Genomic DNA, 25,938 nt, shown 5'->3' with positions numbered 1-25,938 from the left:
TCAATAACACTTCTGTGGTCTTTATTTTGACAACTGTTATTGAGCAACAGCCTAGTATAGTATAGTGGTTCTACACTACACTATAAGATGTTTTATTGGGGTAAAAGAAGAAAGCATTAATATTAGAATATCCCATGATTATTTTTAACTGACACTAAACGAATATTTATGATCTGTGATGGTTCATTTTATGTGTCAATTTGACCATATCACAGGGTACCCAGCTACTTGGTCAAACATTATTCTGGGTATGTCTGTGAGGGTGTTTTTTGATGAGATGAACATTCAAATCAGAAGAATAAGTAAAGCAGATTGCATTCCCTAATGTAGGTGAGCCTCATATAATCAATAGAAGATCTGAATAAAATAAAATCAAAAGGCTAAGTAAGAGAAACACCTCTTGCTGGGACTTGAACTGTTATGGACTTCAAACTTAAACTGAAACACCTCTTTTCTTGGTCACAGGCCTACCTGTCAGATTTCAGCTTACTTCGTTGGCTCTCCTGGTTTTGTGGCCTGTGGACTCAAATAATTTTCCTGGGTCTCCAACATGCTAACTACAGGTAATGGAAATTCACTGCCTCTATAACTGCATGTACCAATTCTCTCTCTCTCTGAATATATATATATATACACACACACACATTCAGCTGAAGGACCAATGCTTTGGCCACCTGATGTGAAGAGCTAATTCATTAGAAAAGACCCTGATGCTGGGAAAGATTGAAGGCAAGAAAAGGGGGAAACGACAGAGGATGAGATGGTTGGATGGCATCACAAACTCAATGGACATGAGTTTGAGCAAGCTCTGAGAGATGGTGGGATGAGGGAAGGGATGGGATGCTGAGGGAAGGGATGGGATGGATGGGATGATGAGGGAAGCCTGGCATGCTGCGGTCTATGGGGTTGCAAAGAGTCAGACATGACTGAGCAAATGGACAATATATAGACACAGACAGACACACACATCCTATTGGTTCTGTTTCCCAGGAGAGCTATGATGAACACAAATTTTAGTACCTAAGATGGTTCTAGAAGAACACAATTTCAAGGATGAGTTTTCTGAATTGGTTCTGGAGTTTCCAGAACTGGATCTCTAATTTGATTAGATTTAGAGATGCTAATAATTCTATTGCTAGTGATAAGAATAAAACTGATAGTTTACAGCATGATCTGGCAATAGAAATATATAAAATATCACCATAGTGTTACCCAAACTGGGTTCTTCTCTTGGTAGTTGTCAAGCTAAAAGATACAGCCAATATAAAGACCTGGAGAAGGAAGGATATATCACTTGTAACAAGTAAAGAAAACACCAGGGATCTTTCCCAAAGCAGTGTTTCCTGAACAGCAAAACCAGAGAAGATTTAAGCTAAGGGTACATGCATATTCATGAAGGGGTTTGGGAGGTGCATGCATATTCACAAATAGGCTGGCATGTAGCAGACTTTGGTTTAAAATTGGGGCAAAGTTTGACAGAGTCCAAGGAGTAAGTCAAGGAAAAGAAGTCCAAAGAAAGGGAATACATCAAGGCTGTACATTGGCACCATGCTTATTTAACTTATATGCAGAGTATATCATGAGAAATGCTGGGCTGGATGAAACACAAGCTGGAATCAAGATTGCTGGGAGAAATATCAATAACCTCAGATATGCAGATAACACCACCCTTATGGCAGAAAGAGAAGAACTAAAGAGCCTCTTGATGAAAGTAAAACAGGAGAGTGAAAAGTTGGCTTAAAGCTCAACAGTCAGAAAACTAAGATCATGCGATATGGTCCCATCACTTCATGGGAAATAGACGGGGAAACAGTGGAAACAGTGGCTTTCTTTATTTTGGGGCTCCCAAAGCACTGCAGATGGTGACTGCAGCCATGAAATTAAAAGGTGTTTACTGCTTGGGAAAAAAGTTATGACCAACCTAGATAGCACATTGAAAAGCAGAGACATTACTTTGACAACAAAGGTCCATCTAGTCAAGGCTATGGTTTTTCCAGTGGTCATGTATGGATGTGAGAGTTGGACTATAAAGAAAGCTGAGTGCTGAAGAATTGGTGGTTTTGAACTGTGGTGTTGGAGAAGACTCTTGAGAGTCCCTTGGACTGCAAGGAGATCTAATCAGTCCATCCAAAAAGCAATCAGTCTGAATATTCTTCGGAAGGACTGATGCTGAAGCTGAAACTCCAAAACTTTGGCCACCTGATGCAAAGAGCTGACTCATTTGAAAACACCCTGATGCTGGGAAAGATTGAAGGTGGAGGAGAAGGGGATGACAGAGAATGAGATTGTTGGATGGCATCACTGACTCAATGGACATGAGTTTTAGTAAACTCTGGGAGCTGGTGATGGACAGGGAGAGCTGGCATGCTGCAGTCCATGGGGTCGCAAAGAGTCAGACACAACTGAGTGACTGAACTGAACTGAACTGAACTGAAACTTTAGCAGACTGATATCACAAAGGGTGAGAAAAGGAAACATCATCATCCTTTAGATTGCTGAAAATCCAACTCAGAATTTCATCCTATGCCTGACTGAATTTCAATGCAAGTTGAACTCTCAGCTATATAGTGTATCTATTGTTAAAATGATCCTTTAATTAAAGGGGAGCTTCCCTGGTGGCTGAGAGGTTAAAGCGTCTGCCTCCAATGTGGGAGACCTGGGTTCGATCCCTGGGTCGGGAAGATCCCCTGGAAAAGGAAATGGCAATCCACTCCAGTATTCTTGCCTGGAGAATCCCACGGACAGAGAAGTCTAGTAGGTTACAGTCCACGGGGTTGCAAAGAGTCGGACACGACTGAGCGACTTCACCTTCACCTAATTAAAGGGGGGAATGCCTTTCTAAAAGTTGGAATAGGGACATGGGAAATACCCTGATAACTGGAGATACTGAATTCTTAACTTCTTATGAGTTTCCATTCCCAGTGGAAGAGGCCTTCCTATCCCCCGTGCCTTTCCACCCTCCCCTGAGAGAATTAATCCTATCATAAAATGGAAGAGGTATTTATGAGACCAGGCCCACGCAGGGCCTAAAGGCACAAGTAAGTTACATGAAAACATAGTCCAAATGCTCTTGGCCCAAGTTCTTGCTACTTCTTTCTCTCTTTCAGTCTGTACCTGCGGTCTCAAGGAGAGTTCACTGTGATCAGTTTACAGAAAGAAAGATGATTCAGGCCTAGTTTAATGATGGTTTTGTACAATGTGCAGGTACTCCCCAAAAGTAGACAGCTGTAGCATTGTAGCCCCTTTCTAGGATATCCCTAAGGACAATGATGAAAGGAATTCTCCCAAGTAGGCAGCATTTTGAGCAATACATCTGATTGTTCACTTTGCATGGACAATAAATGGCCAGACACAGAATTATATGCCAGTTCATAGCTGTGGCCAATGGTTTGGCTGGGTGACCAGGGACTTGAAAGGAATGCAGTTGGAAAACTCGTTGCAAGGAAATTTGAAGAAGAGATATGTGGTTAGACTTCTCAAAATGGACCAAAAAAAGTGAAGATATGTTTATTTTATGTGAATGCTCACCAAATGATAATTTCATAGAAGAGGGATAAGATGACTTGTTCTGTGGATACCAGGCAATCTCTTTACCCAGTCATCCCTTCATTGCCCAAGCAATCTCATGAACACAGTGGTCATGGTGGAAAAATCACAGACCCAACACCGTGAACTTTCTCACACCAAGGTCAACCTAACTAAGGCTACTGCTGCACCAAAGTTCCCATATGGCATCACTCCCCAGGGTAATCAGTCACTTGCTTGGTACTACATTATATTTGACTGTTTTCACCATGAAAGAGGCAATATTTCTCACTACAATAGACACTCTTCATATGCATTTATTTTCCTTGCATTCAATTTTTCCGCCAAAACCACCACCTGTGACTTATAAAATTCCTTATCCACCATCATGACACTTTACACAGTCACTGTTGCTCTTGATTAAGGGACTCATTTCACAGAAAAAGAAGTACAGTTATGGACATATGCTCATGGAATTCCCTGGTATTAGTATGTTCTCTACCCTCCTGAAGCAGCTGGCTTGATCAACCAGTGGAATGGGCTCTTGAAGACTCAATTATATTAGTACCAGCTATATGGAAATACCTTGCAGGGCTGGGGCAAGTTTCTTAAGAATAATGCATAAGCTCTGAATAAACTGCCAACATATGCTGCTGCTTCTCCCATAAGTCAAGGAATCAGAGGTGGAAATAGGAATAGCACCACTCACTATTGCCCCTACTGAGCCACTAGCAATATTTTTCTTTCTATTCCTGCAGTCTTAAGTTCTGCTAGCCTAAAGGTCTAGCTACAAGAGAGGAATGACTCCATCAAGACTCCATCAAGAGACACATCAAAATTCTGTTAAACTAGAATTTAAGACTTCAGTCCAGAAAGTTTGGGATCCTCAGGCTTTTGAATCAACATGTGAAGAAGGGAGTTACTGTGCTGGCTGGGTGATTGATCCTGACTTTAAAGGGGAATTTGGACTAATACTGCAAAATGGAGCTAAAATAGACTATGTCTGGGCTTCCCTGGTAGCTCAGTTGATAAAGAATCTGCCTGCAATGCAGGAGACTCTGGTTTGGTTCCTGGGTTGGGAAGATCTCCTGGAGAAGGGATAGGGTACCCACTCCAGTACTCACGGGCTTCCCTGGTGGTTCAGATGGTAAAGAATCCGCCTTCAGTGACAGAGACCTGGGTTCGATCTCTGGGTTGGAAAGATCCCCCTGAAGAGGGCATGGCAACCCACTCCAGTATTCTTGCTTGGAGAATCCCCATGGACAGAGGAGCCTAGTGGGCTACACTCCATGGGGTCACAAAGAATCAGACACGACTGAGCAACTAAGCACAGCACAGAGTATGTCTAGAATATAGGTGATCACTTAAGGCTTGTCTTAGTGCATCTTTTAGTTTTACCATGCACTATGTTTAAGGTAAGTGGAAAACTACAACAACCCAATCCAGGATGACTACTAATTGTTCAGAGCTTTCAGGATGAACTTACTCAGTCACCTCACCAGATTAAGAACCAAAGAGATATGAGGTATTTGCTAAAGACAAAAAGAATACAGAATAGGTACAGGGAGAAGGTAGAATATAAATACTAACTATAACCATGTGACAAGTTATAGAAACAAGGAAAATAATTGTCATGAGAATATCTTCATTATTTTGTTTATTTTGTTATGAATAATTTGTGTGTTTGTATATACAGGTATACACATACATATTGCAGATATCTTTATTTTCCCTCTCTTAATGTTTTATCATATAACAAAGCCATATTAACTTTACATCATAATATTTAAGTTATGCAATATCAAGGAGAAGAATAATAATACTCAAGGGCTTTTTTCCCATCTTGTGGGGAAGGAATTAGTAGGATTTCAACTGTATAATGATTGTTATATCATGTTAGGGAGAACTATGACCTTGTTATCATCTTTCCTTGGTGATTAAGTTTAGTGCAAAGGGGTGCCAAGTTGACATGAGTTAGACCTGTGATAGTTAATTTCATGTGTCAACTTAACTGAGCTAGTAGGGTGCCCAGACATTTGAACAAACATTCTGGTTGTGTCTGTGAGGACGTGTCTGAATAAGACTAACACTTGAATCAGTAGACTGAATAATGCAGACTTTCCTCCCTAATGTGGATCTGTCTCAGCCATCAATAGAAGGACTGAATAAAACAAAATGGCTAAGTAAGAAAAAACTCCTACTTGACTATATGAGTTGGGACTGATGATTTTTTGGCCTTTAGATTCAGATTGATATATCAGATATTCTTCAGTCTCAAACCTGTCAGCTTACAGACTAAATCTTATACAATCAGTTCTCCTGGTTTTCAGGACTTTGACCTTGTACTGGAACTACATATTCACATTCCTGGATTACCAGCTTGTGGACTGCTGATCTTAAAACTTCTTACTCTCCACAATTATGTGAGACAACTGCTCATAATAAATCTCAACCTCTCTCTCTCTCCTATTTACACAGTCATATAAGCCTAACACACTATTTTAAAAATAGTATTTGATATAAATAAAAAGTATTTGACATAAACATAATTCATGATTGAATACTATCAGTATGTATCCTCAAATTAACTGCATTTATTAAATTTATTTATATTCATGTTTTTGTTGTATGGTAAACTGCTGAATTTTGTAGACTTTGGAACTAAATTACCTGAGTTGACTTTTGATTCACTGCTTATTAGTCTGATGGGTTTGAATATGTTTCTGGACTAATCCTTGTTTATATAACTTCTTTTGTAAATTGGGATAAAGTACTATCTATCTCAGTTATAGTGATGATTACGAAAATTATTACATTAAACATTCATAAAAAGTGCTAGGCACATACTACAGAATCAGTACTATCTCTTTGCTGTTATTTGCCCAAACCATAAGCAATATTTAATTACTTTTTATTCAAAGTTTCTTATTGTTCCTTAGTCAAAGTTTGGTTACTGTTACCAGTTATTACATCAGCCAACTTCAGCAATGTTTATTTTTTTCCAAGGAATTTTTTTATTCCTTTAATTATAAATTTGATGTATCATTCCAAAGCTCTACCACAAATGCCATTGAATTAATGACAATATGTCAGTTATATTAATTTATTTTTGAGGATAACATCCTATTAGCTCACCAACAAGCATTTTAAATCCTAGCAATAAAGAAAAAATAATTATTATTAAACAACTTATATTCACCTTATATAAAAAATACTAGAAGTATAGGGATAAGTAAGATAAGATCCATGACCATACGTAATTTAACATTTTGAGGGAAGACAAAGACATTAAAGAGATGTGTAATTAGTACAAGTCCTTTTCTTCTCCCTATCAGTATTCAGTTCAGTTCAGTCACTCAGTCATGTTTGACTCTTTGCGACCCCATGAACTGCAGCTCGCCAGGCCTCACTGTCCATCACCAACTCCCGGAGTCTACTTAACCCATGTCCATTGAGCTGATGATGCCATCTAACCATCTCATCCTCTGTCATCCCCTTCTCCTCCTGCCCTCAATCTTTCCCAGCATTAGGGTCTTTTCTAATGAGTCAGCTCTTCACATCAGGTGGCCAAAGTATTGGAGTTTCAGCTTCAACATCAGTCATTCCAATGAGCACCCAGGACTGATATGCATTAGGATGGACTGGTTAGATCTCCTTGCAGTCCAAGGGACTCTCAAGAGTCTTGTCCAACACCACAGTTCAAAAGCATTAATTCTTTGGCGCTCAGCTTTCTTTATAGTCCAACTCTCACATCCATACATGACTACTGGAAAAAACATAGCCTTGACTAGATGGACCTTTGTTGACAAAGTAATGTCTCTGCTATTATCAGCCATCAAATTAAGCAAATTAATTTGGATCACAGAGAAAGCAAGGGAATTTCAGAAAAAAAAATCTAATTCTGCTTCATTGACTACGCTAAAGCCTTTGACTATATAGATCACAACAAACTATGGAAAATTCTTAAAGAGATAGGAATACCAGACCACCTTATCTGTCTCCTCAGAAACTTGTATACTGATCAAGAAACAATAGTTAGAACCAGACATGGAACATCTGACTGTTTCAAAATTGGGAAAGGAGTACCTCAAGGCTGTACACTGTCACCCTGCTTACTTAACTTCTATGAAGAGTACATCATGCGGAATGCCAGGCTGGATGAAGCACAAGTTGGAATCAAGATTGCTGAGATAAATATCAACAACCTCAGATATGCAGATGATACCATTCTCCTGACAGGAAGCAAAGAGGGGTTAAAAAGCCTCTTGATGAGTGTGAAACAGGAGAGTGAAAAAGCTGGCTTAAAACTCAACATTCAAAAAATGAAGATTATGGCATCTGGTCCCATCACTTCATGGCAAATAGTAGGGGGAAATGTGGAAACAATGGCAGATTTTATTTTTGTGGACTCCAAAATCACTGCAGATGGTGACTGCAGACAAGAAATTAACAGACATTCGCTCCTTTGAAGAAAAGTTATGGCAAACATAGGCAGCATATTAAAAAGCAGAGACATTACTTTGCTGACAAAGGTCCATCTAGTCAAAGCTATAGTTTTTCCAGTAGCCATGTATGGATGTGAGAGTAGAACCATAAACAAAGCTGAGCACCAAAGAATTGATGTTTCCAAATTGTGATGCTGGAAGATTCTCAAGTGTCCCTTGGACTGCAAGAAGATCCAACCAGTCAATCCTAAAGGAAATCAACCCTGAATATTCACTGGAAGGACTGATGCTGAACCTACAATACTTTGGCCATCTGATGCAAAGGGCTGACTTATTGGAAAAGATCCTGATTCTGGGAAAGATTGAAGGCAAAAGGAGAAGGGGGCAGCAGAGAATAAGATGGTTGGATGGTATCATCAACACAATGGACACGAGTTTGAGTTAACTCCAAGTGACAGTGAACAACAAGGAAGCCTGGTGTGCTGTAGTCCATGGGATCCCAAAGTGTCAGACCCAACTTAGTGACCGAATAATGGACAACAACAAATAAAGCAAATCATTTTATTTGCTGTTTGTCTTAAAGATTTCCCCTCCTTCTGGATCAGGAATCCTTTCCTGTTGCCCTAAACTCTGCTGCAGACAAACTTTATCCTTTGTCTGGATCTTGGGTTGTTAATTAACATGATAGAAGGATGCTTTCTCCCCATGTTAGGCAGCAAAGAGCTAAAGAAAGGCAGGCCTCTCTTCTTTCTCATTATCCCCTTCTTCCTTCTCCAAGACCATCTAAACATCCACTTATGTACATAAATATTTTCATTGAAGTTTGGAGACCATTTCAGGAGGGAATTACAAGGTAATTTCTCCTGAAGCATGATAGACTCTGGATTTTGAGTCTCAGCCTTAAGACAAAGAATATCATCCATGGATTGACAGCTTTTTGAAAGATTAGTCAACATCTATGATCCTACATTTTACCTCTGATATCTTACTTTTCCCCTAACTTGGAACACGATGTCTCTCTCCACCGTTTGGGAGATAGTTCTTTAGGTTGTAAAGAGTTATCCATTGCATTCATATTGCCGCAACCTAAGAACCTAGACAGCCCTGTCATGCAGAAATTCTCTATGATATTTGACCCTATTGAACTATATTCCTCCCTTCATTAAAACTTTTTCCTCATTCACTTGTATGGCACATGTCTTTTCTTATCTCATCATTTCTTCATGATGTCTATGATTATTTATAAGTTCTTTGCTTTCTTCTTGCTCATTCATTTCTTCAACATTCTAACTAAGGCATATATATGGAACTTAGAAAGAAGGTAACGATAACCCTGTATGCAAGGTAGCAACATTCTAGTTGAAGAAATTAACTAGTTAACTTCAAAGTTAACTAGTTTCCCTTCTTCTACTTCTCTGCCTCTATGTTATATGGACATATATCTTTTTTAAACTTTCTATTGAACTGAATTAATGTGTTTAGATATCTATATTTCTCACTTACAGATAAGTTTCTTTGGGACAGGGACTTCATTATATTAATTGCTGTATAGTAATTATTTAGTATGTTATTAGGTACACAAAAGGACAATAAACATTTGCTTAAGAGAATCAAACTAAACTATTAGTAGGGATAATCCAGAGAGAAAAAATCAACATTTTAAAGTTTCTATAGAAAAGAACTGAATTATTTTAAAACAAATTTTTTAAAGCTAAAATATTTTGGTTTACAAAAGAGTAACAAAGTGGGAATAATCTAATTTTTCACAAACATGAGATAGAAATACATTAACCTGAATGGGCAGAATTACTTTGATTCGATAGTGAAATTTACTGAAATGCTCTTCATCTTTGCTACTTTCTTCCTCTCTAACTATGCATTTCTCTCTTTCAAACAATAATAAATTAGGAATGTTAAATAAAAAGAGTTGGGTGAAGCCATGTGTATGGAAAATTAACATGGTACAATTGTAAGGTTTTTGTGCATACATTACAGGGAAAATAAAATACTGGCTTACTCAGCCAAAACATAATAGATCAGGTTGGCAATGGAAAACTATTTAGTGAATTTATGCAAGTGAATTTACCCAAGTGAGATTCTGAGGGGAGGGAGGGTGAAAATATGGGAAACTTGAGCCAAGTTCTCATTATATGTCTCAGGATATTTAACATTAATTATACTTTATATAAATCAGAATATTAAGATTACTCCTTTAGGCTAAAGTAAATGAATGAATAAGCAAGTTTTTCCTATGTTTTAAGCACCTTTCTGAAATTATAGAATTTGCACATAGAAATAAATTTGAAAGACAAGGACTCTTGGCCTTCATTATAAAATAATCAAGTAAATTAACTGGGAACACAGCAGGGTCTTATTACCAAAGAAGAAATTAGTTCAATGACTTTTAAATGCAGTTTTGGAAACTGTGAGTTTACTGGAATGCAAAGTAAGAAATATATTTCACTGCCAAAGAGAAGCATTCATTGACTCCAGTTAATTCACTAACATGGTCTTTCTTTTTTTTTCCCCCTCTCTTCTCTTTGTCACTGATTCCTAGTATTTTCTATATACTACAAAGGGCTAGGAAAGTAGGAGACATGCAAAATCAATTAACTACTTTTTATTCAAGGGATAATTTACCAGTGTGTGAACTGCTTAATTTATATTCCTTTACTATTCACTTTATTTACATATCATTTCATTTTTTCCATTTTTACTATTTTAACCCACTCTAAAAAATGAATAAAGAAAAATAATGCCAGTGCAGTAGCCTCCACGAGTCACATGTGAAGTTTTAAAATATAGATATTCAGTCCCATCTAAGATATATTGAATCAGAATGTCTTGGGATGTGTCTGAATGGTCATATTTTCTAAAATAGTTCACAGTTAAATCCAGCATTTACCAAGGAGTGAAAATGGTTGGCAACTGAAGCAAACAGTCAGTGGATTGTAAATTGTATAATAATATTATGAAAGTGTATTTCTGACTGCAAGCCTTTTGGGTGAAAAAATTGGAACTTGAACCGATTTCATGCATAGGTGCTTCAGTAATAACAAAACTGAGTATTATCTATAGGTATTCTTGTAGCCTCCTTTCATTGGAGATGAAATGAATGAATTCCATCTTAGAAAGATTATCAAATTTATCAAATTTGTGTCATATCAACATATGAAAAACATGCGACATAAGAGAATACATGAAACTCCAGAAAACTCCAGGAATTAGTTTATGTATTTTTCTATTTTATTTATTGTGTACCTAATCTTTTTTTAAGTATTGGGGATATTTAACTGGAAACAAATTATACAAACTCTCTGACTTCCAGGAGCTAACACTGTATTGGGAAGAGACAGAAAAAACAATTATGAACAACTGAATAAGTAAGTTAATTTCAGGTCCAATAAACACTAACATGAACACAGAGTGACTTCATGACTGAAGAGAGGAAGATACTTTAGCTAAGTAAGATTGTCAGAGATTACATTTAGTAAATCTATTCTTAACATTCGAAAGGAGGCATATGTGGAGATAAGTGGAAGAGCACTTCTGCAGAAGAAAAGCAGGTATAACTAAAAATGGAAAAGACTTTGATGTGGGAGTTCAATTAACTGAACATAGTAAGAGCCCTCAACCTTCAATATGTATAATCTAGTGCATGTCAAATGCATGACCAATGTTATTTTAGTATAAAATGCTAACAACAATTTTCTATTTAAATTGATGAGTAAATTTTATCAATAGTATAGAAACTGTAAGCCCTCCTTTATTTATTGTTTTAAATATGAGATGATTGTTTCTACATTGCTTTTAACTGAAGAGGATCAGTTATTAAGTGCATGTTCAACTGCAATATTTAGTCTTACCATAGGTTCTCTAGTAGAGATATCTCACTAGATAACTCAATATATATCTCACTAAATATCTACTTTTGACAATTTAAATTATACAACTGGATATATGAATTTTTGTATTAAATATCTATGCAGCATTGAGAAAGAAATGATTATACAAACAAAATTCCTCAAAAGGGGCTACAATAATAGCTGGCTATTTTAAGGAGACCACAGGCAAGAATACTGGAGTGAGTTGCCATTCCCTCCTCCAGGGGATCTTCCCAACCCAGGGATTCAACCCAGGTCTCCTACATTGCAGGTGGATTCTTTATCATCTGAGCCACCAGAGAAGCCCTTGTACTGTTTTAGCCTCATATGAAGTGTTTAGTTTCAAATTTAATTTGCTGTTTTTAACAATGTCATAAATAATACTTTAAAACTTTTGGGGGAATACTGAGCATACAAAGAATCAGATTTTCAAATTGGATTCATTAAAATAGAAATCTTGTCTTCTCTCAAAGTTTATACTGATGTAAAGAACTGAAGCAGCCAACAGAATAAGAGAAGTGAAGGATCTGGAGAATAGTGAAAGTACTTTCTTGCATTACTTAAATGTTCTTTGACCCAGAATAGATGAGTTTTCTAGATGAAGTATGTGAGTTATTGTACCAAAGTTGGCAAATATTTATGCTACCAAAAAAAATCTATTTTATATGCCAGAAAATTGCACAGCTCTAATAGGGAAGAATAAATCTGACTCCATATTAGATGTTTCTTTAACTTTTGTGTTCTGTGTTTTTTGCTACAAGTTAAACCTCTTGATGAAAGTGAAAGAGGAGAGTGAAAAAGTTGGCTTAAAGCTCAACATTCAGAAAACGAAGATCATGGCATCCAGTCCCATCACTTCAGGGGAAATAGATTGGGAAACAGTGGAAACAGTGTCAGACTTTATTTTGGGGGGCTCCAAAATCACTGCAGATTGTGACTGCAGCCATGAAATTAAAAGACGCTTAATCCTTGGAAGAGAAGTTATGACCAACCTAAATAGCATATTCAAAAGCAGAGACATTACTTTGCCGACTAAGGTCCGTCTAGTCAAGGCTATGGTTTTTCCTGTGGTCATGCATGGATGTGAGAGTTGGACTATGAAGAAGGCTTAGTGCTCAAGAATTGATGCTTTTGAACTGTAGTGTTGGAGAAGACTCTTGAGAGTCACTTGGACTGCAAGGAGATCCAACCAGTCCATTCTGAAAGAGATCAGCCCTGGGATTTCTTTGGAGGGAATGATGCTAAAGCTGAAACTCCAGGATTTTGGCCACCTCATGGGAAGAGTTGACTCATTGGAAAAGACTCTGATGCTGGGAGGGATTGGGGACAGGAGGAGAAGCGGACGACAGAGGATGAGATGGCTGGATCGCATCACCAACCCGATGGACATGAGTCTGAATGAACTCCGGGAGTTGGTGATGGACAAGGAGGCCTGGCGTGTTGCAATTCATGGGGTCGCAAAGAGTTGGACACAACTGAGCGACTGAACTGTACTGAACTGAACTGAGTCACTAGCCCAGAGGAACATTGAATATAGTTTAAAGAATACACAGTGGTCCATCTCCAGGGACCCTGCTTTCCATGCCTAAACAACACCTTTCTTCAGCTCACAAGAAACGTTTTGATCCAGCCTAACTAAAGAGCCTCTTGATGAAAGTGAAGGAGGAGAGTGAAAAAGTTGGCTTAAAGCTCAACATTCAGAAAACTAAGAGCATGGCATCCAGTCCCATCATTTCACGGCAAATAGATGAGGAAAAAGCAGGAACAGTGGCTGACTTTATTATTTTGGTCTCCAAAATCACGGCAGATGGTGGTTGCAGCCATGAAATTAAAAACACTTACTCCTTGGAAGGAAAGTTATGACCAACCTAGACAGCATATTAAAAAGCAGAGACATTATTTTGCCAACAAAGGTCCATCTAGTCAAGGATATGGTTTTTCCAGTAGTCATGTATGGATGTGAGTGTTGGACTATAAAGAAAGCTGAGCACAGAAGAATTGATGCTTTTGAACTATGGTGTTGGAGAAGACTCTTGAGAGTCCCTTGGACTGCAAGGAGATCCAACCAGTCCATTCCAAAGGAGATCAGTCCTGGGTGTTCATTGCAACGACTGATGTTGAAGCTGAACCTCCGATACTTTGGCCACCTGCTGTGAAGAGCTGACTCATTGGAAAAGATGTTGATGCTGAGAAAGATTGAGGGCAGGAGGAGAAGGGGATGACAGGATGAGATGGTTAGATGGCATCACCAAGTCAATGGACATGGATTTAGGTAGACTCTAGGAGTTGGTGATGGACAGGGAGGCCTGGCGTGCTGTGGTTCATGGGGTCACAAACAGTCGGACACTACTGAGTGACTGAACTGTACTGAACTTTGAATGGCTGCAGAATAGAAGAAATGAACACAAACCATATAGAGTCTGGCCAAAACCAGGAACTATGTGCAAAAATTTTGACCTTTTTAGTTTACTTCCTCCTCACTTCCTCCCTGTTTGTTCTATAAAAAGAAGAAAAAAACAAAAAAAACTAGTATCCAGATCGCAGAAAGATGGTTCTTAAGGACACTAATTCACCATCTTCTTGGTCTTACGACTTTCTGAATAAAGTCACTATTTCTTGCCCCAACAACTTGTCCCTTGATTTATTGGCCTGTCATGTGGTGAGAAATATGAACTTGGACTCCTTAATGTAGCTTCTGTGACTATGAAGCCATGCATTATAAATACATAGTTTCAGGGATTACCTATAATACATAATCCTTAACTCAGATTCCTGGCAAATTTCAACGGTCTCTTTACCCATTGTTACCTCTCATGTCAAGAGGGGATTAGATCTTGAAGACTTAAATACAAGATATGACACCTTTGCAGCATTGTTTTCTTAGGCCAGTCACCAAGACAACAGACATAAAAACAGAAATAAATGGGACCTAGCCAGACTTAACAACTTTTGCAGGGCAAAGAACGTCATGAAATGAAGTGAAGTGAAAGTCGCTCAGTCTGACTCTTTGTACCCAGCTCTTTGTGGACCCCATGGACTATACAGTCCATGGAATTCTCCCGGCCAGAATACTAGAGTGGGCAGACTTTCCCTTCTTCAGGGGATCTTCCCAACCCAGGAATCAAACTAAGTTCTCCCACATTACAGGTGTATCCTTTACCAGCTGAGCCACAAGGGAAGCCCAAAGAACATTATAAACAAACTGAAAAGAAAAAACTTATGAGCTGGAGAAAATATTTGCAAATGATGTGACTGAAAGGGCTTTTAATTTCAAAAATACACGAACAGGTCATACAATTTAATAACAGGTAAGGAAAAACCTAATCCAAAAAAAAAGAGCAGAAGACCTAAATTGACATTTTTCAAAAGACATACAGATGGTGAACAGGCACACGATAAGATGATCAACATCACTAATTATTAGACAAATGCAAATAAAAACTACAATGAGGTATCACCTAATGTGGTCAGATGGCCACCATCAAAGAGTCTATAAATAATAAATGGTAGAGAACCTGAGGAGAAAAGGAAACCCTCCTACACTGTTAGTGGGAATGCAAATTGGTGCTGCTACTTTGGAAAATACTATCAATGGTCCTTAAAAACCTAAAAATAGAATTGCTGTACAATCCACTAATCCCACTTCTAGGTGTATATCTGAAAAATATGAAAGCCCCAATTTGAAACGGGATACATGTACCCCAGTGCTCACAGCAATAATATTTATAATAGCCAAGACATGGAAGCAAATCTAAGTGTCAATCAAAAGACGTGGTATATATAGTACATTATTTAATACATACACACATGATGGAATACTACTCAGTCATAAAAAGAATGAAATAATGGCATTTGATGCAACATGGATAGCCCTAGAAGTTATCATACTAAATGAAGTAAGTCAGACAAAGACAAATAATACATGATATCACTTATATGTGGAATCTAAAATACAGTACAAATGAACTTATTTACAAAAAAGAAAGACTCACAGACAGAAAACAAACTTTTGGTTACCAAGGGGAAGAGGATGGAAGGAGTAGATTGGCAGTATCAGATTAACAGATGTCCTCTATCATACATAAAACAAAAGACCAGATATAGTATATAGGAGAAGGAACTATATTCAATATCTTGTAATAAACTCTAATGAAAAAGAATTTTCAAATGAGTAAGAATATATATATATTTATACATATCACCAAGTCACTTTGCTATACATGTGAAATTAATATCATACTGTAAATCAACTGAACTTCAGTAAAAAATAAAAGAGGAGATTGGACAAATGAGTAACTCATCATCCTTCACAAAGGAAATCTGTGAATTTCTGGCCAACTGCTCTAACTACATTCTCTTTGCATACACCAAAAGAGCTTAGGAAAAAAGTCATCACAAAACATGACAAGAGAGAATTTAGTAATTCCACATGCCTAAGCCAGGACTCAAATTCAAGAAAGCTTGGCAATGATTCTAACAAAGCTGTCTTGAAAGGTACAACATGGCTAACAGAATTGAAGGCACAGTGATTGCTTTACGTTTGTTGAGGAAAATCCCTATCATCAAAAAATTAACCATTTTAATGCTGAAGAATGTTCAAACTACTGCACAACTGCACTCATTTCACACACTAGCAAAGTAATACTGAAAATTCTCCAAGTTAGGCTTCAAAGGTACATGAACCATGAACTTCCAGATGTTCAAGCTGGATTTAGAAAAAACAAAGGAACCAGAGATCAAATTGCCAACATCTGTTGGCTCATCAAAAATCAAGAGACTTCCAAAAAAAAAAAAAATCTATTTATGCTTTATTGACTACATCAAAGCCTTTGACTGTGTGGATCATGACAAACTGTGGAAAATTCTTTTAGAGATGGGAACACCATACCACATTATCTGCCTCCTGAAAAATCTGTATGCAGGTCAAGAAGCAACAGTTAGAACCAAACATGGAACAACAGACTGGTTCCAAATTGGGAAGGAGTATGTCAAGGCTGTATATTGTCACCCTGCTTATTTAACTTACATGCAGAGTACATCATACGAAATGTGGGGCTGGATGAAGCACAAGCTGGAATCAAGATTTCCGGGAGAAATATCAATAACCTCAGATATGCAGTGACACCACCCTTATGGCAGAAATCAAAGAAGAACTAAAGAGTCTTTTGATGAAAGTGAAAGAGGAGTGTGAAAAAGCTGGCTTAAAACTCAACTTTAAAAAAACTAAGATCATGGCATCTGGTCCCATCATTTCATGGCAAATAGATGGGGAAACAATGGATATAAAAAAGTGACAGACTTTATTTTGGGGGGCTCCAAAATTACTGCAGATTGTGACTACAGCCACAAAATTAAAAGATGTTTGGTCCTTGGAGGAAAACCTATAACAAACCTAGATAGCATATTAAAAACCAAAGACATTTTTTTGCCAACAAAGGTCTGTCTAGTCAAAACTATCGTTTTTTTCCAGTTGTCATGTATGGATGTGAGAGTTGGACCATAAAGAAAGCTGAGTGCCAAAGAACTGATGATTTTCAACTGGTGTTGGAGAAGACTCTTGAAAGTCCCTTGGACTGCAAGGAGATTCAACCAGTCCATCCTAAAGTAAATCAGTCCTGCATATTCATTGGAAGGACTGATGCTGAAGCTGAAACTCCAATAATTTGGCTACCTGATGTGAAGAACTGACTCACAGGAATAGACCCTCTGATGCTGGGAAAGATTGAAGGCAGGAAGAGAACGGGAAGACAGAGGATGAAATGGTTGGATGGCCACACTGACTTATGGACATGAGTTTGAGTAGACTCCTGGTGTTGGTGATGGACAGGGAGGCCTGGCATGCTGCAGTCCATGGGTTTGCTGACTGAACTGAATGTTTTATGGAGTGTGTAAACACCTATGCTCTGCTGAAGTTTATTTTATACACTCTCAATTATTAAAATAAAACATCTCAATTGTTATAAACAGTAAAATACTGATACGGATTATGACTAATGAAACAAACAAACACCACTATCTAGAAGTCTTTTTCACATATAGAACAGAAGAAGGTTGCTTTCTGGTTTGCTTTTGCTAGGCATCTATCACATGCAAGAATATGGTATTATTTGTTGCCAGCAGCCAGTGTGAGGAATCCCGCCTGTGACAAGGTCATGAGGAAGGAAGCTGACATACGCAAGGTCGTGATCAGACTTCAGGGGTCCCCCTAGAATTTCCTGAGCGTGTACCCCAACAAAAAAACAAAAATCTGCCGGCTTTTGTACTCTGCTTTTCCACTCTTCTGATACTCTCTGGAAAAAAGTCAACTCAGGGCTTTAGCCTTCTGCATTTGAAAGGGATGTTTCAGTTAAACCCCCTCTGATAGCTCTCTAGCTTGCCTAACAGGTTCCCTGGACCTCTTACAGCTTGCGAATTGCTTACAGGCCCCCAACCGCGAGAGCCACAAAGCTTAAAACATCTTAAAGCCTTTTCTAAAGAGCTAAAAATCATATTGGTGATGGGTTTTCACTGTTGACTTAATGATTGCTGCCAGGCCTCCATATTCTTTATCTTTTAGGCACCTGGGAGGATGTTAATCAATGTAAATGGGATATGGAAAAAGATATATAGTAGTTTTGATATTAGCAACACTAGACTTTTGAGTTAATTACTTTTCTTTTGTTATAAATCACTGTACTCCTTTCACTTGTTATAAACTGCTGTATCTTTGCTATGTAAGAATGTAACTTTATTTAGTGCTTTCTGAGAATGGCACCAGACTTTGGGAAGATCAACACAAATAAGTCTTCTGGTTGACAAACCCTTATCAGAAAAAAGGCTGTAAAATGTTAATTGGCCCTTTTGGCCGAAAGATGATGTAAATTACCTAAGACTTGTGTATACAATTAGGTATGCAGAGAGAAAAGCCTGGTTTTGATAAGAGTCTGGACTGCTAATGCTGCATAACTTTGTGTTACCCATTGATCTCCATGTTTTATCAAAAGTATAAAAAGCCTTCTGAACAATAAAGGATGGACCAGTTTCTTGGACTAGTCTCTCGGCCTAGTTTCTTGGGAATCTGGCTCCCCCCGTGTCTCTCTCTCTCTCCTTTTCTCCCTTTCCCTCCCTCTCCTCTTTACTTTAATTACAGGCTGAATTCCCATCTGGGGCGTGGAGGCTCGCCAAGTCTACTTACTTGCCCTGGCTGATAAGACCCGCGCGAAAGGGAGCCTAAGGCGAGGCACCCTTAGATATTCAAGCGAGCAACGGTGGCCCAACATAGATGGTGCAAATTCTTTGTCTGGAATTTTATTGGTCTTCCACGTAATCCAAGTTATTCAGCCCTCTTTCTCCACTTAGTTTTCCTACTACACTATTTCTTCCTAATCTAATCTTATATTAACAAATAAGTTCTCCTCGCCTATGCCATCCGTCCCCGCTTTGAATTCCCTGGATCCACCAGGGCTGGACCCTGGCAATTTGTAACTTTTTAAAACTCATAGTCTGCTTTAAAATGCACATTTAAGTCTGAAAGTTGTGATATTCTGAGCTTCCTAGGTAAATGTATTTGGGGACCATAACACACATAGCTCCTTCCTCTCCTTGCCTTATGTGATTGGCTCTGAAATTCCATTTGTTTTTCTCTCATTTTTCTTCTCCCTCACTTCTTTCCCTTCTTCCTACCTATTGAAAAAAGAGTGTCTGCTTCTGAAAATGTCCATATCTATTTATAGCACTGATTAGAGTGTACTAAAATTTGAATAAGCAAGAGACATTACATATACCACCTATGCCACTCTACCTCAATTTCCTCATACTAAAATGGGAAGGAAAGGTTGAATATTCCTGAAATTCTCTGTAGCTTAAATACCCTGAAAGTTCAGTAGTTTTCTTTCCTTTTTTAAGTGCTAATGTTTTAATATTGGGACTGAAATAGAAAGTGATGGTATTTGATAAAATTTTTTCAGCAAATGGATATATAGAAATATTTTCAATGGCAAGCCATTTAAAGGAAAATAAATGAGTTCATAAATAACTTGGGATATGTTGAGCCAATATGGGGGGAAAATCTAACTAGATAATTTATCTGTATATTAATGCCCAGTTAATTTTATGTTTTTATTTTGACTTTCAAATTCCTCTAGATTTCATTTTTGGCTGTGTTGGGTCTTTGTCGCTGTGTGCAGGCTTTCTCTAGTTGTAGTGAGTGGGTGTTACTATCTTGTGGCAGGGCATGGGCTCTAGAGCACAGACTCAGGAGTTGTGGCACATGGGCTTAGTTGCCCTGTGGCATGTGGAATCTTCCTGGCCCAGGGACTGAACCTGTGTCCCCTACATTGGCAGGTGGCTCCTTATCCACTGTACCACCAAGGAAGTACCAAATTAATCCAGACTTAATGGAATATTTTTATAAAACATATTTTTGGTTAAGAAGTGGGACATATTTTATCAACATTATTTCACTATACAAATAACTTATTTTTATTGAACTTCCTAATACACTGGTTATCTGAGTTAGTTTTGTCTTAATTGCTTCAGAGACATTTTCTCATTTAATTATTATAACAACCCGGTGAGATACAGAGACCTTTTCATACACTGAACTTTTAAATTCATCATAAAGTTTATCTCATTTCGTAGCTCTAAAGGAATGATATCTTGGTAACTCTGGTTTATGAATGATGCATTGAAAATTCACCTTACTCTCATAAAAACAACCCAGGTATATGCACTCTGAATAATGAAAGTGAATGCCTTCTGCAGTTAAAGAGAAAAAATATGTCCCAACATAATTATGAAACATAATAATCTAGCAGCTATAGAATAGCCCATACCCAAAGACACAAACTCTGGCTGAAAAAATTATGACTATCTTTATCTATATACACACACTATGCAATTGATCCAATGAATAAATATTTCAACTTGTTTTTGTGCACAGGTAAAAATAGAAGTTCAAACTATGGAAATTAAAACCCTGGTTTCCTCCAGAGTAAATTATTCTTCTATGTAACACTACATTTCATGAATTTTTTTCCTTTGCAATGCTGGCATTGATTCATACTTCTGTTAGGCATATGTATAATGTAATGTAGTTTAAAAAACATTAGTGTCAGAGTGGTTGCTTCTGTGCCTGGAGCAATATGACAATCACATGGCCAAATAAGCTAAACAAATGAAAATGTAAAATCCTGAATATGAGCATAAGTGATTTTAGAAGAGATTTTAATGTATCATAGTGAAGTACACAAGATTGCAATATAATAAGTTTTTAACTCATAAAGAATGATTATAATAATTAAAATAAAGTCCTTCCTATGCATTCTATATAATACATGCCATTATAATTGGAAAAAAAGCCTCTTCAAGGTCACAACTAGCCTGTAATAAATTTTTGTTAAGTTTGTTGAAGTATTTAGCATTGTTCTGATTTCCAAGCAAGCAAAAACTTCATTAAAGAAAAGGCAATTAATTTTAAAAAGCTTTAAATTGCAACTAATGAGGCTACAGGATTCATTACCAGTGAAGGTCACAGAGCTAAACAGAGCCCTGAATTTATCTTTAGCTCTAGTTGTATGGCTGACTGACAGAGCTGAGCATTACAAAGTCTATCACACAGCAACCCAAGTCTATCACATAGCAACCAATCAAGCTACCACCCAGCAACAGGACCACAGCAAGGCAATCTAATCAGAACAGCATCAAAGTAGATTCTATGGACCATGTACATCATGAAAAGTGAAAGTTTCTCAGTTGTGTCAGGCTCTTTGCTACCTCATGGGCTATACAGTCCACAGAATTCTCCAGGCCAGAATACTGGAGTGGGTAGCCAGTTCCCTTTTCTTGGGATCTTCCCAATCCAGAGATCCAATCCAGGTCTCCTGCATTACAGGTGGATTCTTTACCAGCTGACCACCAGGGAAGCCCAAGAATACTGGAGTGGGTAGCATATCCCTTCTCCAGCAGATCTCCCTGACCCAGGAATCGAACCTGGGTCTCCTGCATTGCAGGGGGATTCTTTACTAGCTAAGCTACCAGGGAATCCCCATCCATGTACATCATATTAAGTTCCAAATTCTTTCTCAAACGATTTAACTCTAACTTTGTAAAAGTGTTTATTTAAATATTGAAAGTGCCCAATGCTTCTTAATGAGAAATTCACATCTTCTATCTTAGTTAACACTTTCATGCTCTTTTATATTTTACTTAATATTGAAAGTGCCCCATGCTTCTTAACATAAGAAGTGGTGGTGGTGGTTTAGTCGATAAGTAGTATCTGACTCTTTGCAACCCTATGGACTGTAGCCTGCCAGGCTCCTCTGTTCATGGGATTCTCCAGGCAAGAATACTGGAGTGGGTTGCCATTTCCTTCTCCAGGGGATCTTCCCAACCCAGGAATCAAACCCAAGTCTCCTGCCTTGCAGGCAGATTGTTTACCAACAGAGCTACAATACACGTTTTCTATCTCAGTTAACACTTTTATGCTTTTATAAAATCCACTGGGAATAAAAATATTTTACTTAATGAATCAACAAAGTACCAAAAGCAACTTATGATTATGGTATTGACAGAATGTGCCATATAGAAATCAATGAAAAGTACCATGTAAACTACTTTTTGGGGGCTGCACTGGTATTAAAAAGTATTTCCTAAACATATTTTGATAGTCATTAATTTGTTCCCTTTATTAATGTCTATGTTCATTTACTTATCCTCCCATTCATTTTTGAACAGTTAAATAACTATATAACAAACTTTATATAAGATTGTAGAAAAAAAAAAAGATTGTAGGAATAAGAAAATAAATATAAAATGGGCCCTCCCTAAAGAAATGTATACTCCACTGAAGAGAGTAAGGTTCACATTCCAAGTAAAATAAGTGTTATTAGCACAGGGGGGTTCAGGATGGGGAACACGTGTATACCTGTGGCAGATTCATGTTGATGTATGGCAAAACGAATACAATATTGCAAAATAATTAACCTCCAATTAAAATAAATAAATATATATTTTTTTTAAAGGTAAAGAAAAAGACTTTCAGAGAACAATGAACACTTGATCAATGTAACTCACCTTCATAAAAATGTATTTTTTAAATAATATACTATTCTAGAGGCATCAGCAGCTTTTAAAGCTCCCCAGGTGATTCCAAGAGTGGCCAGGAGAGGGACCAGGCTGGTTGACATTTGTGGACATGCTGAGCTGTGGCATGAGCCTCCCTCAGAGAAAGCAGGGATAAATTGTCACCATCTTGGCAGATCACCGGAAAGGCAATGAAAAGGGGCCTCCTGCATTAGGGTATCTTGGGCAGTGTGGGGACAAAACCTGACTCCCTTACCTTCATGCCAGTCCTGACCTCCCTGCTTGTGTTTTCTTAGGAGCAGATGCTTTCTTTCAGAATTTGATTTCACTGACACTTGCTCCCCAAATCCCCTAGTTGGGAGGAGAGTGGGGAGCCGAGACACACGTATTCAGCAGACTTTTCAGTCACCCAATATCAATAACCTCAGATATGCAGATGACACCACCCTTATGGCAGAAAGCGAAGAGGAACTAAAAAGCCTTTTAATGAAAGTGAAAGTGGAGAGTGAAAAAGTTGGCGTAAAGCTCAACATTCAGAAAACGAAGATCATGGCATCCAGTCCCATCACTTCAGGGGAAATAGATGGGGAAACAGTGGAAACAGTGTCAGACTTTATTTTGGGGGGCTCCAAAATCACTGCAGATGGTGATTGCAGCCATGAAATTAAAAGACGCTTACTCCTTGGAAGAAAAGTTATGACCAATCTAGATAAGCAGAGACATTACTTTGCCGACTAAGGTCCGTCTAGTGAAGGCTATGGTTTTTCCAGTAGTCATGTATGGATGTGAGAGTTGGACTGTGAAGAAGGCTGAGCGCAGAAGAATTGATCCTTTTGCACCGTGGTGTTGGAGAAAACTGTTGAGAGTCCCTTGGACTGCAAGGAGATCCAACCAGTCCATTCTGAAGGAGATCAACCCTGGGATTTCTTTGGAAGGAATGATGCTAAAGCTGAAACTCCAGTACTTTGGCCACCTCATGCAAAGAGTTGATTCATTGGGAAAGACTCTGATGCTGGGAGGGATTGTGGGCAGGAGGAGAAGGGGACGACAGAGGATGAGATGGCTGGATTGCATCACTGACTCAATGGACGTGAGTCTGTGTGAACTCCGGGAGTTGGTGATGGACAGGGAGGCTTGGCGTGCTGCGATTCATGGGGTTGCAAAGAGTGGGACACGACTGAGCGACTGAACTGAACTGAGTTCATTCATTCAACAAATACACACAGCGGCTCTTGGAGGGCACAGGGAGTTGTGTCTGTTTTGTGTTTCCTGCATGGAGTGAAATAAAGTGTTGCCAATATCAACGGCAGCTTCCTGAGGGCATCTGCTGTCTCTACTCCAGACGTAAGCAGCAAATGGAACTTGATGACTGTCATTTCTATACAGACCCTTATGTTTATATGATCTCGCTGTGTCTGGCTCCGTAAACTTCGGTAATGTACCTCCTTGTGACCCTGCCATCTGGCTGTGACTGCCCTTGACTTCAACCGCAAGTTTGTGAGGCTCCCATCATTGACATCTGGGTCCTGCCTCATGTATCTTCCCTGCTGTTTGGACTGCACAGTATTAGGGCAGCACAAGGAACTGATCCACCTCTCTTCTAAACCCAGCCCATCGGTGTCTCACTGGATCCTGAGAGTGACCCTGCGAGCCTGGCCCTGAAGGGTGGAGTAAAAGTCATCAGGAAATAGAGAGTTCTCAGCCAGCACTATTATGCTTACCTGTATCAGGCGTCTTAGGGAACATATTTAGTATATTAAGATCACCAGTATCTGTTGTTTTCCAGAATGGAAATTGCCCTATTCCAGGAGAGTGAATCCCAAACATGGCTGCATTGTCCATGCGCTTCTCTGTGAAAGAAGACTTTTCTTGGCCGGGCCTCGCAATAGGTAACCTATGCCACCATCCTCAGGCTACTGTTATGGTGATGGTGAAAGGAGTGGACAAGCTTGCTCTACCCCCAGGCAGTGTCATTTTGTACACTTTGGAGAATGCAGTTCCTATTAGTCTTGACAGCATGGCAAATTCCATTCACTCTTTATTTTTGAATAAACTCCGGTGGTTTTTTCAGTTGGCTCCCAGTGAGGAAAGAGTGTACATGGTGGGGAAAGCAAACTCGATTTTCAAAGATTTCTCAGTAATGCTCAGACAGCTCCGCAATTGACTGTTTCAAGAAACCTCTGCTCTCACTTCACTTCCCCTCAATTCTCTGAGTAGGAACAATGAAGTTGACCTGCTTTTTCTTTCTGAACTGCAAGTGCGGCATGATATTTCAAGTTTGTTGTCCCGACATAAGCATCTAGCCAAGGATCATTCTCCTGATTTATACTCACTGGAGCTACCAGGTCTGGAAGAAGTTGGTAAAAATTATGGGGAAGACTGTGAACAATTTAGACATGCCTCTAAGATCCTTGCTGATGCTTTGCAAAAGTGTGCAGATGACATGTACAATCTCCATGGTGGGAATGTAGTGGTAGAGTTAGTGACTGTCCGATCATTCGACACATCCCTTATGAGGAAGATAAAGACTATCCTTGAGACAAAACAAGTGAAGGACCTCTCAACTCCCTATAACCTTGCCTATAAATATAATTTTGAATATCCAGTGGTTTTTAGCCTGGTACTTTGGATGATGATCAGCTTGGCCTTGACTCTGATTGTCACCTGTTACAATATTTGGAACATTGATGCTGGGAATGATAGAATCATTTATAGGATGACAAACCAGAAGATTTGAATGGATTGAACTTTCCTTATGCCAAACTTGGAAAAAAAAAAAGGGTTTGGAATTGGCTGTTTGATTAAAATAAGTCTTTTAGTGTAGTTTAAACTAGATAGTACACTTTAAATTTATTTTAAAAAATCAAATTTTGTTCTCTTTTGTGTGTGCCTGTTCTTTTACAGTGAATTATATAGTATTGCTGTGAGGTGACTTTTGTGATATAGATTCCATAATATGCTCAAATATGATGATATAACCATTTAATATAGTTTTATTCCATTTACTGTTTGGAAATATACAC

The 25,938-nt window shown here is 38.4% G+C and overlaps 1 pseudogene; it reads left to right on the top strand.

The window, feature by feature from the left end:
- The first annotated feature begins 3,640 nt into the window (after positions 1-3,640).
- Positions 3,641-25,661, top strand: LOC128045548 (renin receptor-like; annotated as a pseudogene).
- The last annotated feature ends 277 nt before the right edge of the window (positions 25,662-25,938 follow it).

This window comes from Budorcas taxicolor, chromosome 3 (assembly GCF_023091745.1).
Source record: "Budorcas taxicolor isolate Tak-1 chromosome 3, Takin1.1, whole genome shotgun sequence".
NCBI classification, from domain to species: domain Eukaryota; kingdom Metazoa; phylum Chordata; class Mammalia; order Artiodactyla; family Bovidae; genus Budorcas; species Budorcas taxicolor.
This window is presented reverse-complemented; position numbering and strand designations above follow the sequence as displayed.